Source organism: Symphalangus syndactylus, chromosome 1 (genome assembly GCF_028878055.3).
Source record: "Symphalangus syndactylus isolate Jambi chromosome 1, NHGRI_mSymSyn1-v2.1_pri, whole genome shotgun sequence".
Classification (NCBI taxonomy): Eukaryota; Metazoa; Chordata; class Mammalia; order Primates; family Hylobatidae; genus Symphalangus; species Symphalangus syndactylus.
The window spans coordinates 140769573-140783100 of NC_072423.2; the positions used below are offsets into that span (position 1 = coordinate 140769573).

Consider the following 13528-nt stretch of genomic DNA (forward strand, 5'->3'; position numbering starts at 1 on the left):
TCAGCTTTAATTTAGAAATTATCAATCAGTAAATACATCAATTAATGAAAGTTACTAATTATTTTGTGGGGACTTTCAAAAAACTTTGTAGTAACTAAAAACTGTAGCATAACATTTCTTTCTGAGACTCTGAGATGCCAACTACACAGATGGTGCTGATATTGGTGAAAATACAATCACATATACAATATGCTAAAATGCCTTTCATCAATTATTGTGCTCTATAGAATTTATGCTCACTGAACCCCAGAAACAATATTAACTTGGAGCTGGTCAGTCCTTCATGCTCTGGATAAACAATCTTCAAACACTACATGACCATGACATTCTGTTTTATAATCTTTTCTTGAAATAAAATGAATTTATTGACTTTTTTTCATTTATAAGCCATTGGCAATGAAAATAATTGCACTAATAAATTATTTAACATGATTTCTTCTTGAGGGATTCATTCTACCATGAATGTCTCTCACGTCTGCTAAAAAGAAATCACACAGAGTAAGGTTACTTTATGCGACAACCAGGTTCTTGTAAATGTTCACGGTAAAATGCACTGAAGCCACAACAGATAGTGTTTCTTTCCTTTCTCAATGTTCCTTTTATTTTTAACATTTTCTATGTACTATGCAAAAACTGCTACCTTTTCCTCAATTCAATTAATAAATACTCTCCAAAATTCTCATATGAGTTCTAAAAGCAGCTGATAAGATTAGGAGAACATTCTTCGTCGAATTTGATACAAGAAAAATGAAACTATAATATCTGAGAAACCCCAAATCTTCACTAGATAAATCGTAGGAACACAGTTGACTTTGGAATTTCAGTGCTGAATTCCGATATCCTCTGGTGCTGTCAGATCTAAGGATAGAGGGCCTTTTAAAAATAAGCTATTTTCACGTAGATACATATTCTGCTATTTTACAATAACCAACTGTTCCTCAAAATAATAATTAAGGAGGAGAATTGATCTTACCTTGACTCATTCGGGTACAAACAAATAGTCTGCTGTTTATACAATCTGAAAAACAGTGCTACAATCATCAAGATGGATGACTAAAGGTGCTCAACACTTGCCCCCCAACAAAGATCAAAAAACAAACATGACAACACATCAAATGGAATATCTAGGGGAGAACACAGAAATTCAACAAAGAAGTGTCAAAGACCTTCTGCAGCACAGAGACTCAGAATGGCAGCATAAAGAAGGAAGTAAACCATATGGGCCAGGATCATCTTGGGGTCAAGACAGACTCCCCACCCCAAGAAAAGGGTAAACAGGAGATCCTTAGTAGTCTGCATTTCCACCACAGATGCCTGGTATCCTAGCCCCCATAGCCCTAGCTAGTCCTAAGCCCAGTATAGGGAGCTTCCTAGAGTCCATCTGACTGCATTATTCTGGAGAGGGAATTTACACTCCCCCTCCATACACACACTCAGTTATTCAGGTTGCCACAGAACATCACCACCTTGAGAGTGGAGCCACCATCAGAGTGCATCCTGCCCTGGGGCCCAATAGCCCCCGCATCTCCACATACCTGAGGACTCACCAACATCCTACCACATCCATCCTGAGGCTGAAGCAACAAGAAAACAGCGGAACCCAGCAGTGTGGTCATGATTACAGCACCCAAGCCTATACAATGCCCCATCAGGGTGCAAGCAGTCCAGCACAGTGGGAAGACAGGCCCCAGGAAAGAGGGAGCCGATATGTACGCTTCCCAGAACCTGAGACCTATCAGACTGGGTCCCACTGCCACCACTAGTAACCCTTCCTCCTCCATAGCAAAGTTGTCCTACACGCGGACACTTGTGCATGCCCCCCATTGGCCTGAAGTCTGGCCCACCCAGCGACTGCCATCTCCACCAGTGACCCAATTCCCTACAGAACAAAGTGCCACACACCCATGTGCACCCCTCAACAGAGCCAAGAACTGGCCTGCTTGTCATTGCAGCACCCAGAAAAGCTATTCCACAACTTCCAAAAATAACTGCAGCCTAGGTCATGGAGGTACTTGTAATCACCACTGACATTGATTACAGCCAAAGAAACCAAATGGAAAATACACTACTCTACCCTCCAAGAGTCAAAGCCAAAGCAGCCTACCCAACTGAAACTACACAGGACATATCTACAGAAAAAAGTCTTTCCCTATTAAAGCTACTTCATAAACTGGAGGAAGTGACAATTACATCAAATGTGCAGATATAAAGGGACAACACAAAAAGTATGAAAGGGCAAGGAAACGTGACACCTTTAAAAAAACACAATGATTTTCCAGTGACATGCCTAAAAGGGAAATTTAAATAATGACTTAAGAAATCTCAGGGAGATACAAGATAACATATATACACAATTCAATAAGATCAGGAAAACAATTCCTCTGACTGAGAAATTCAATAGAGATAGATATCATTTTTAAAAAACTGAAGTCTTAAAATTGAATAATTCAACAAGTGAAATAAAAAATAGAATTGGGAGCTTCAGTGATACACTAGATCAAGCAGAAAAAAGAATTTCTGAACTTGAAGACAAGTCTTTTGAAATAAGCCAGTCAAGCAAAAAATAAATAAATAAATAAATAAATAAAGCCTATGGAACATATGGGACACCATTAAACAAACAAACAAAAAATGCATTATGGAAATTACAGAAGGAGAAGAAATGAGAAAAGGCATTTCTTAAAAGACCTATTTAATGAAATAAGAGCTGAGAGTTTCCCAGGTCTAGAGAGAGATATGGACATCCACATTCAGGAAGCTCAAAGATTCCCAAACAGACTCAACCCAAAAAGTCCTTCCCAAAGCATATTTTGGTCAAGTTGTCAAAAGTCAAAAACAAAAAGAGAATTCCAAAACCAGTAAAAGTGTCAAGTCACATATAAAGAAATCCTCATCAGGCAGACAGCAGATTTCTCAGCAGTAACCTTACAGACAAGGAGTGAGTAGGATGATATATTCAAAGTGATGAAAGAGAAAAAAAAAAACTATAAGCCAAGAATACTATACCCAACAAAGTCATCGTTCAAAAATGAAGGAGAAATAAAGTTTCCCAGACAGGCAAAAACTGAGGGAATTCACATATAAATGAGTCCTACAATAAATGCTTAAGGGAGTCTCACATCTGGAAGCAAAAGAACTATAACTACCATCATAAAAACACATGAAAGTATAAAATTCACTGATACAGCAGATACACAAATGAGAAAGAGAAAACAATCAAATGTTATAACTTCAGAAAACTGTCCAACAACAAAGATAAACAATAAGAGATAAGGAAAGGAACAAAGAATATATAAAATCACCAGAAAATAATTAACAAAATCATAGGAGTAAGTCCTAACCCATCCATAACAACTTTGAATGTAAGCAGTTTAAATTCCACAATTAAAATATATAGACTTGCTGAAAGAATTTTAAAAGCAAGACCCAAATATATGCTGCCTTCAAAAACTCACTTCACCTATAAAGACACATAGACTGAAAGTGAAGGGATGAAAAAAGATACTCCACAAAAATGGAAACTGAAAGTGAGCAGGAGTAGCTATTGCTTGCATCACACAGCATAGACTTTAAAACAAAAAAATGTTTAAACTGACAAAAAAGTTCATTACATAATGATAAAAAGGATCAAGTCAGCAAAAGGCTATAACAATTATAAATACGTATTCACCCAACCCTGAAGAACTCAGATATATAAAGCAAATATTATTCGAGCTAAAGGAAAAAAATCCAACTATAGGCCCTCGTACAATAATAGTTGAGAACCCCTTTCTCAGCATTGGACAGATTATTTAGACAGAAAATCAACAAAGAAACCACACAGGCAAAGTATACTATAGACCAAATGAACCTAAAAGACATTTATAGGACACATTATCCAATACCTGCAGAATATATATTCTTCTCATCAGCATATGGAACATTCTCCAGGATGGATCATATGTTAGACAACAAAACAAGTCTCAATAAATTTTTAAAAATTGAAGTTATATCAAGTACCTTTTCAGACCACAATGAAATAAAACTAAAAAATAATAACAACAGTAGCTTTGGAAACTGTACAAATACATAGAAATAAAACAATATGCTCCTGAATGACCACTGGGTGAAAGAAGTAATTAAGAAGAAAATAAAAAATATATATTTGAATGTAAATGACTTAAATTCCACAATTAAAAGATACGGACTTGCTGGATGAAAACACAACATATTAAAACCTATGAAACAAAGCAAAGGAGTACTAAGAGGAAAGTTTACAGCAAAAATTCCTACACCAAAAAAATTTAAAAGATTTAAAATAAACAACCTAATGATATACCTAAAGGAACTAAAAAGGCAAGAACAAATCAAATCAAAATTAGTACAAGAAAATAATAAAGATCAGAGCAGAGCTAAACAAAATAGAGACTAAAAAAAGAAGATTGGCAAAACAAAAACTTGGCTTTTTGAAAAGATAAAATCAAAAGATCATTAGCTAAACTATGAAAAAAAGAAAGAAAACCCAAATAAATAAAATCAGAAATTAAAAAGGAGATGTTACAACTCTTACCACAGAAATACAAGGATCATGAGGACTATTACAAACACCTATGAGACAACAAATTGGAAAACCTAGAAGAAATGGGTAACTTTCTGGACATATACAACCTGCCAGGATTGAATCATGAAGAAATAGAAAATCTGAACAGAACAATAGCAAACAACAAAATTGAATCAGTAATATAGTCTCTCAATAAAGAAAAGCCTAGGACCAGGTGGCTTCACTACTGAATTTTATCAAATACATAAAGAAAAATGAACACCAATTCTCCTCAAACTATTTGAAAAAAATGAAGGGAGGGAAGTCTTCCTAACTCATTCTTCATGACAAGCATTATCCTGATATCAAAACCCAAGAAGAACATAACAAAAAAAGAAGACTATAGGCCAATATTCCTGATGAACACAAATGCAAAAATCCCCAACAAACTACTAGCAAAACAAATTCAATAGCACATCAGGAAGGGTATACACCATGAGCAAATGGGATTTATTTCAGGGAAGCAAAGATGGTTCCATACACAAATCATAACATATACAATCAATAAACATGGTACATCACATTAACAGAATGAAAGACAAAACCATATGATCATCTCACTAGATGCAGACAAATCATGTGATAAAATTCAACATCCCTTTATAACAAAAACTCTCAATAAATTAGGTATAGCAGAAACATCCTCCAGTATAATAAAGGCCATATATGACAAACCCATAGCTAACATTATACTGAATGGGGAAAAGTTGGAAGCCATTCCTCTAAGAGGTAGAACAGAAGGATGCCCAGTTTCACCATTCTTATTCAACACAGTATTGGAAGTCCTAGCCAGAGCAATTAGCCAAGAGAAAAAATAAAGTGGGCTGGGCGCGGTGGCTCACGTCTGTAATCCCAGCATTTTGGGAGGCTGAGGCAGGTGGATCAGCTGAGGTCAGGAGTTCAAGACCAGCCTGGCCAATAGAGTGAAACTCTGTCTGTACTAAAAATACAAAAAATTAGCTGGGCGTGGTGGCAGGCGCCTGTAATCCCAGCTACTAGGGAGACTGAGGCAGGAGAATGGCTTGAACCCAGGAGGCAAGGCTTGCAGTGAATCGAGATTGCACCATTGCACTCCAGCCTGGGAAATAAGAGCAAAACTTCATCTCAAAAATAAATAAATAAAGTGCATCCAAATTGTAAAATCATCAAATTGTCCCTCTTTGCAGACAATATAATCTTATATATATATAGAAAAACTTAAAAACTCCAACAAAAAACCTCTTAGATTTGATAAATGAATTCAATAAAGTTGCAGGACACAAAATTAACACACAAAAATTTGTAGTATTTACATACACCAATAACAAACTAGCTGAAAAAGAAATCAAGAAAGTAATTCATTTACAATAGCTACAAAAAAATAAAATACCTAAGAATATATTTAACCAACAAGGTGAAAGATGTCTACTATGAAAACTACAAAACACTGATGAAAGAAATTTAAAAAGACACAAAGAGAAAGATGTTCATAAATTCGAAAAACTCATATTGTAAAAATGACAATACTGTCCCAAGCCATCTACAGATTCAATGCAATTCTTATGAAAATACCAATGACATTCTTCATAGAAATTTTTTAAAGATCCTAAAAAACAATACGTGGACCAATGGAACAAAATACAAAACTCAGAAATAAATCCAAGTATTTATGGTCAACTGATTTTAGACAACCACTCCAAGAACGTATGTTGGAGAAAGAACAATCTCTTCAATAAATGATTCTGGGAAATTTGATATCTAAGAAGAACTAAACTAGACTCCTATCTCTCCCCATACAATAAATCAACTCAAAATGGGTTAAAGAGTTAAATGTAAGACCCAAAACTATACAGTTAATAGAAAAAAAAGCACAGGGGAAATGCATCAGGAAATTTGTCTAGAAAAAGGTTTTAGAGCTTAAACCTCAAAAAAACAGGCAACAAAAGCAAAAGTAGACAAGTGAGATTATTTCAAACTAAAAAAGTTTCTGCATAGCAAAGAAAAAAATTAACATAGTGAAGAGACAACCTATACAATGGGAGAAGTTATTTGCAAATTATTCATCAGACAAAGGACTAATATTCAGCATATACAAGGAACTCAAAAAATTAAACAGCAAAAAAAAAATCCAATTAGAAAATGGAAAAAGGATCTAAATAGACATTTCTCAAAAGAAGATAGTATAGTTTCAATGTTTGTCCTCTCCAAATCTCATGTTGAAACGTAATCCTCAACGTTATAGCTGGGGCCTGGTGGGAGATTATTGGATCACAGGAGCTAATCCCTCATGAATGGCTTCGCACCATCCCCTTGGTAATAGCAGAGTTCTCCATCAGTTCACGTGAGATCCGGTTGTTTAAAAGTTGAAGACTTCCCACTTCTCTCCTTCTTTTGCTCTCACTCTTGCCATGTGACATTGCTTGCTTTCCCTTTGCCTTCCTCCATGATTGGAAGCTTCCTGAGACTCTCACAAGAAGCAGATGCTGCAGCTGTACTTATACAGCCTGCAGAACCATGATCCAATTCAACCTCTTTCCTGGCTGGGTGTGGTGGCTCATGCCTGTAATCCCAAATTTTGGAAGGCCAAGGCAGGAGGATTGTTTGAGCCCAAGGGTTCCAGACAAGCCTGGACAACAGAGAGACTCCATCTCTACAAAAAAAAAAAAAAAGAAAGAAAGAAAACAAGAAATAAAATTAATTAATTTTAAAAACCTAATTTCTTTATAAATTACTTCATTTCAGGTATTCTTTTATACTAATGAAAAAAGGGCCTAATATAGAAAATTCATAGTGAGGAGAGAGGCATTGCCATAAAGATGCCTAAAAATGTGGAAGCAGCTGGGCACAGTGGCTCATGCCTGTAATTCCAGCACTTTGGGAGGCCGAGGCAGGTGGATCATGAGGTCAAGAGTTCGAGACCAGCCTGGTCAATATGGTGAAACCCCGACTCTACCAAAAATACAAAAATTAGCCAGGCATGGTGGCGCGCACTTGTAGTCCCAGCTACTTGGGAGGCTGAGGCAGAAGAATCACTTGAATCCAGAAAGAGGAGATTGCAGTGAGCCAAGATCACACCACTGCACTCCAACCCGGGCGACAAAGCATGATTCCATCTCAAAAAAATAAAAAATAAAATTAAAAAAACATGTGGAAGCAGATTTGGAACCGGGTAATAGGCAGGGATTAAAAGTGTTCAGAGGGCTCAAAAGAACACAGAAACATGAGGGGAAGTTTGAAACTCCTTAGAAACTGATTAAATAGTTGTGATCAAAATGTTGATAGATATGAACTGTGAAGATCAGGCTAATAAGGTCTCAGATGGAAATAAAGAACTTATTGGAAACTGGAGTAAAGGTCACAATTGTTACTCCCTAACAGAGAACTTGGTTGCCTTGTTTCCATGTTCTAGGGCCTTATGGAAGTTTGAACTTTAGAGCAATTACTTAAGGTAATGACTTAGAAGAAATCTCTAAGAAGCAAAATCTTCAAGAAGTGGCATAGCTGCTTCAAACAACCTATAATTTTAAGTGGGAGCAAATAAATGACTTAGAATTGGAACGTATAATTAAAAAGGAAGCAGAGCATAGCCTGGCCAGGTGGTAGAAAAGGAAAGCCCATTTTCAGTGAAAGATTTCAAGAGGACTGCAGAGCAACCATTTGCTAAAGGGATTATCATGACTAAAAGGTAGGCAAGTGCTAATCCAAGACAATGCAAAAAAGGCCTCAAAGGAATTTTAGAGAACTTCCAGGCCTCTCCTTCCACCATGGGCCCACAGGCCTAGGAAGAAATAATGGTTTCAGGAGCCAACCCCAAGGGCCTGCTGCCCTGCACAGCCTTGGGACATTGCTCCTCTCGTCCTAGCTCTTCTGGCTTCAGCCTCAGCTCAAAGGAGTCCAGGTAAAGTGCAGATTACAGCTCTAGAGTGTGCAAGCCATAAGTTTTGGCAGTTTCCATGTGGTGTTAAGTGTGGTAGATGCTCAGAATACAAGTGGGAAGGAGGCCTGGTGGCTTCTACCTAAATTTCAGAGGATCTATCAGAAAACCCGGGTGCATAGGGAGAAGCCTGCTGCAGGGGTGGAGCCCCACAGAGAAACTCTACTAGCATAATGCCAAGGGAAGATGTGGGGCTGGAGCTCCTGTGCAGGGTCCCCACCAAGGCACTGCCTAGTGGAGCTATGGGAAGGGGGTCACCTCCCTCCAGACCCAGAATGTTAGAGCCACTAGCAGCTTGTATCCTCAGCATGGAAAAGCTGCAGGCATTCAACTCTTACCTGTGAGAGCAGCCATGGGGGATCCACTCTGCAAAACCACAAAGGCGGAGCTCTCCATGGCCTTGGGAGTCCAACTCTTACATCAGTGTGCCAAGGATATGGGATATGGAGTCAGAGAAGATTATTTTGGAGGTTTAAGATTTAATGACTGCACTGCTGGGTTTCAGACTTGCTTGAGGCCTGTGGCCCCTTTCTATGGGCTGATTTCTCCCTTTTGGAATGGGAATGTTTATCCAATGCCAGTACTATCACTATAGCTCTCTCTGTCTCTTGATCTCACTCTTGCCATGTGACATCACCTGCTCTTCCTTTGCTTTCTGCCATGATTGGAAGCTTCCTGAGACCCTCACCAGAAGCAGATACTGGAGCCATGCTTGTACAGCCTGCAAAACTGTGAGCCAATTAAACCTCTTTTCTTTATAAATTATCCAGTCTCAGGTATTTCTTTGTAGTAACACAAAAACAGCTTAGTACCAAAGACATACAAATGGCCAACAAGTATATTAAAAAAAAAAGTTCAATGTCATTAATTATCTGGGAAATAGAAATCAAAACCACAATGATATATCATCTCACCCCAGTTGGAATGGTTATTATAAAAAAGAAAAAAGTCACAAATGATGGCAAAAAGGCAGAGAAAAGGGCACTCTTAAACACTGTTGGTAGGACTATAAATTAGTACAGCCATTAAGGAAAACAGTACGGAGTTTCCTCAAAAAATTAAAAATACAACTACCATGTGATCCAACAATTCCACTATGGATATTTAAGCAAAGGAAAGGAAATCAGTGCATCTAAGACATATCTGCATTTTCATGTTTATTGCAGCATTATTCACAGTAGCCAAGATATGGAATCAACCTATTATCAACAGATGAGTGGGATAAAGAAAATGTGTTATATATACACAATGAAATATTATTCAACCATAAAAAAGAATAAAATCCTATCCTTTGCAGCAACGTGAATGAACCTGGAGGACATTGTGTTAAGTGAAATATCAGGCACAGAAAAATGAATATCACATGTTCTCATTCATTGGTGGGAGCTAAAAGTTTGCACCCACAGAATTAGTGAGTAGAACTCTCTACTCTAGGGTAGGAGGGAGAGGAAAGAGAGAGGTTGGTTAATGAATACAAAATCACAGCTGGACAGGAGGAATGGGTTCTAGTTTTCTGTAGTACTGGAGGATGGCTATAGTCAACAATAGTTTATTGTATATTTTCTTTTTTTTCTTTTTTCTTTTTTTTTTTTTGAGACATAATCTTGCTCTGTCACCCAGCATGGAGTGCAGTGGTGCAATCTTGGCTCACTGCAACCTCCGCCTCCCGGGCTCAAGCTATTCTCCTGTCTCAGCCTCCCTAATAGCTGAGATTACAGGCACGCATCACCACGCCCAGCTAATTTTTGTATTTTTAGTAGAGACGGGGTTTCACCATGTTGCCCAGGCTGGTCTTGAACCCCCGACCTCAGGTGATCCTCCCACCCTGGCCTCCCAAAGTGCTGGGATTACAGGCATGAGCCACCGTGCCCAGCCTATGGTATATTTTCAAATACCTGGAGGAGAGGGTTTTTTTCTCACTATGAAATTACAGTGGAAAAGAGATTTTGAATATTCCCAACACAAAGAAATGATGTTTGAGGTGATAGAGATGCTAATTACCCTGATTTGATTATTACACATTGTTTATATGCATCAATGTATCACTTTGTACCCCTAAATACATATAATTGTTACATACCAATTAACAATAAAATATAACTAAGGAGATAAAATATAAACATAAAGAGAAAAATATCAAGAGACAGCAGTATAAGTGTGAGAGACATTGAAAGAAAGAGCACCTGACAGTGCAGCCCTTGCAACAGTGCCCCCACTCACTCCTGCTGTTCCTCTCCACTCCCTCTTGCACATGACTTGACTCCTCACTGTTCCTCTTCATTGCTCTTGGTAAAATACAAATTGTCCAACAGTGGCTGCTCATCTTTAACAATTCTTCCCTCCCTGAGAATCATTCTTAATCTACTCTTTCTGAAATTAGCTGAACTCCAGCTGGACACCCTTGCTAAAGCCCTTTACAACATTTCTCCCTTCTTCCTACCTTAAGAAGGCTCCTTCAGTCTTATATCTAGCATTTGCAAATAAAAACTTCTCCCCACTCCATTAAAAAAAAAATAAAACAGTGCTACCATCATTAATGAGTCTATGTTTCATCATAAAATACCTGACCGGCCGGGCACAGTGGCTCACACCTGTAATCCCAGCACTTTGGGAGGCCAAGGCAGGCAGATCACGAGGTCAGGAGGTCGAGACCATCTTGACTAACACAGTGAAACCCCGTCTCTACTAAAAATACAAAACAATTAGCCAGGCGTTGTAGCGGGCACCTGTAGTCCCAAATACTCAGGAGGCTGAGGCAGGAGAATGGCGTGAATCTGGGAGGCGGAGCTTGCAGTTAGCCAAGATGGCGCCACTGCACTCCAGCCTGGGCAACAGAGTGGGACTCCATCAGGAAAAAAAAAAAACCCTGACCATTATCATAATAATACCTAAAATTATGAATTATTATGTGCCAGGATCCCATAATATTCTTGTGTTGTCTTATGTAGTCCTCACCACAACCTTGTAAGCTAAATACTAATATTTTTCCATTTTACAAATATGGAAAGTGACACCCTGAGACATTCATTACTTAAATTCACACAATCATTATAAGTTGATGGTATGGCTGGGCTAAAACCCATCCTAGTCTAATATTTCTTAATATTAAACATTTGCTTTAATTTTTGAAGTTTTCATTTGTACTTCTGTGCTATAATTCATGAAGGATGATAAATGAGGGATTATTTATTTTCATGACAGAAAGAAATATAGCACATAATTATCTTTCCACAATATCATCAATAAACTACTGAACTAGTGGTAAAGTTCCATGACTGATGAAAAAAATTAGGATTGGTTAACCCAGTATTTTTAGAAAGTTGACAAGTTTCATAAAGTGATTTGTTTTGAAAGCTACCTTTTCTATGAGAAAATATTCTGACTCCCACATTCTGGACAAATGGATAATTCTGTCAACTTAGTGACTGGGTCACAGTTTTATTTAAGTGTTCCTTTTTCAGTGAAATACATATCACATACACCTGCATGCATGCAAAAAATAAATCCCACTTTAATTTTAAAAAATTTAAATGACACCTTAAAAAAGATGTAACATCCGTTAAATCAACGATTAGATAGATGAATAAATACAAGACAGATGGATGAATGGATAGATAGATAGATAGATAGATAGATAGATAGATACAAAGATACATAGATACATAGACAGATAAACATTTGTTTTTGACTCTGATGACTTTGTTTTAAAACTGAGCCCTAAGAAGAGCATGGCAAAAGCATGGTTATGTGAGATTCTCTGTTAACTTTTCTGGACCTCCCTGATTTTCAAACTCTGCCTCTTTCCCATGTGCTCCTCCACACTTGAGCTGTTTCACTAGACCTCACCTCCAATAACTGACAGAAACTGGTTCCAGTAGAACTCACCCAGCATATTCTCCTGTTCCATATGTGCACGTTGACATTATGACAACTACAAAAAAAGACCCAAAGACCTGGTAAGATCCAGATGAAACATATTTGTCGTAATTCAGTAGCAGTGTGGCTGCCCCCAAGAAAACAATGTATTATCTTTCCTTCCTGTATAGTAAGAATTATGTAGTAAACCATGTTTCTCTTTTGCTTTGACCTCCAAGAAGGTCAGAAGCAAATTTACACCTCAACCATATGAAACTTCAGAGTGCTTTTTTTTTCCCCTGTTCTAGTATAATTTACTCCATTTTGTTTTTTCCTGCTACTGATTTTATTTATATGTAACCAGTTAGGCATTTCTCTAGCTGGGTTTCCATTAACACTACTTTTATATATATATGAATAGATCCCTTATGAAAAAAATTCCCTTTAAAAGGTTTTGGGGAAATATTGCATAATAACTATACCCCCACATCATCCACAAAAATCACTTTTATTGAATTTTAAGCCCAAAAATTCCAGACAAATTTGAACATGGAACAGTTTTGTCATGATATTTATTAATATCTTAAAATATAGTTTGCAAAACACTGTGTTTCTTGTTTTGCGTATTTTCTGATAACCACTTTATATCCTTCAGGAAATCAAGAAAGGTATATTGGGGGAACCCACCCTCAATATTTCAACCTAGGTTCTTTCTATTTTCCATAAGTGTCAGCCAGCTGAGAAATAAAGAGAGACAGTACCAAGAGAGGAATTTTACAGCTGGGCCACCAGGGGTGACATCACATGTCGGTAGCACCGTGACACCCACCTGAGTCTCAGACCAGCAAGTTTTTATTAAGGGTTTCAAAAGGGGAAGGGGTGAAAGAACAGGGAGTAGGTACAAAGATCACATGCTTCAAAGGGCAAAAAGCAGAACTACTAATAAGGGTCTAACAAAGATCACATGCTTCTGAGGGAACAGGACAAAGGGCAAAAGCAGAACTACTGATAAGGGTCCAACAAAGATCACAGGGCAAAGGGCAAAAGCAGAACTACTGATAAGGGTCTATGTTCAGCGGTGCATGTATTACAACATCTTAAACAACGGAAAACAGGGTTCAAGAGCAAAGAACCGGTCTGACCACAGATTTACCAGGGTGGAGTTCTTCCCCACCCTAGTA

The 13528-nt window shown here is 37.7% G+C and overlaps 1 long non-coding RNA gene across 6 annotated transcripts in view; it reads right to left on the minus strand.

Moving 5' to 3' along the window:
• Positions 1 to 5001: 5001 nt before the first annotated feature.
• The window catches only part of LOC129486335 (uncharacterized), a 106250-nt gene continuing 97723 nt past the window's right edge, over positions 5002 to 13528 (minus strand). For 3 of the 6 annotated variants that reach the window (XR_010120356.1, XR_010120353.1, XR_010120352.1), the window contains 3 exons: positions 12339 to 12423; positions 8831 to 9213; positions 5002 to 7208 (listed from right to left, as the gene is read on the minus strand). This is a non-coding gene — a long non-coding RNA (uncharacterized lncRNA). The remainder of the gene's footprint in view (positions 7209 to 8830; positions 9214 to 12338; positions 12424 to 13528) is intronic. The other 3 variants (XR_010120357.1, XR_010120354.1, XR_010120355.1) reach the window with 1 other exon arrangement.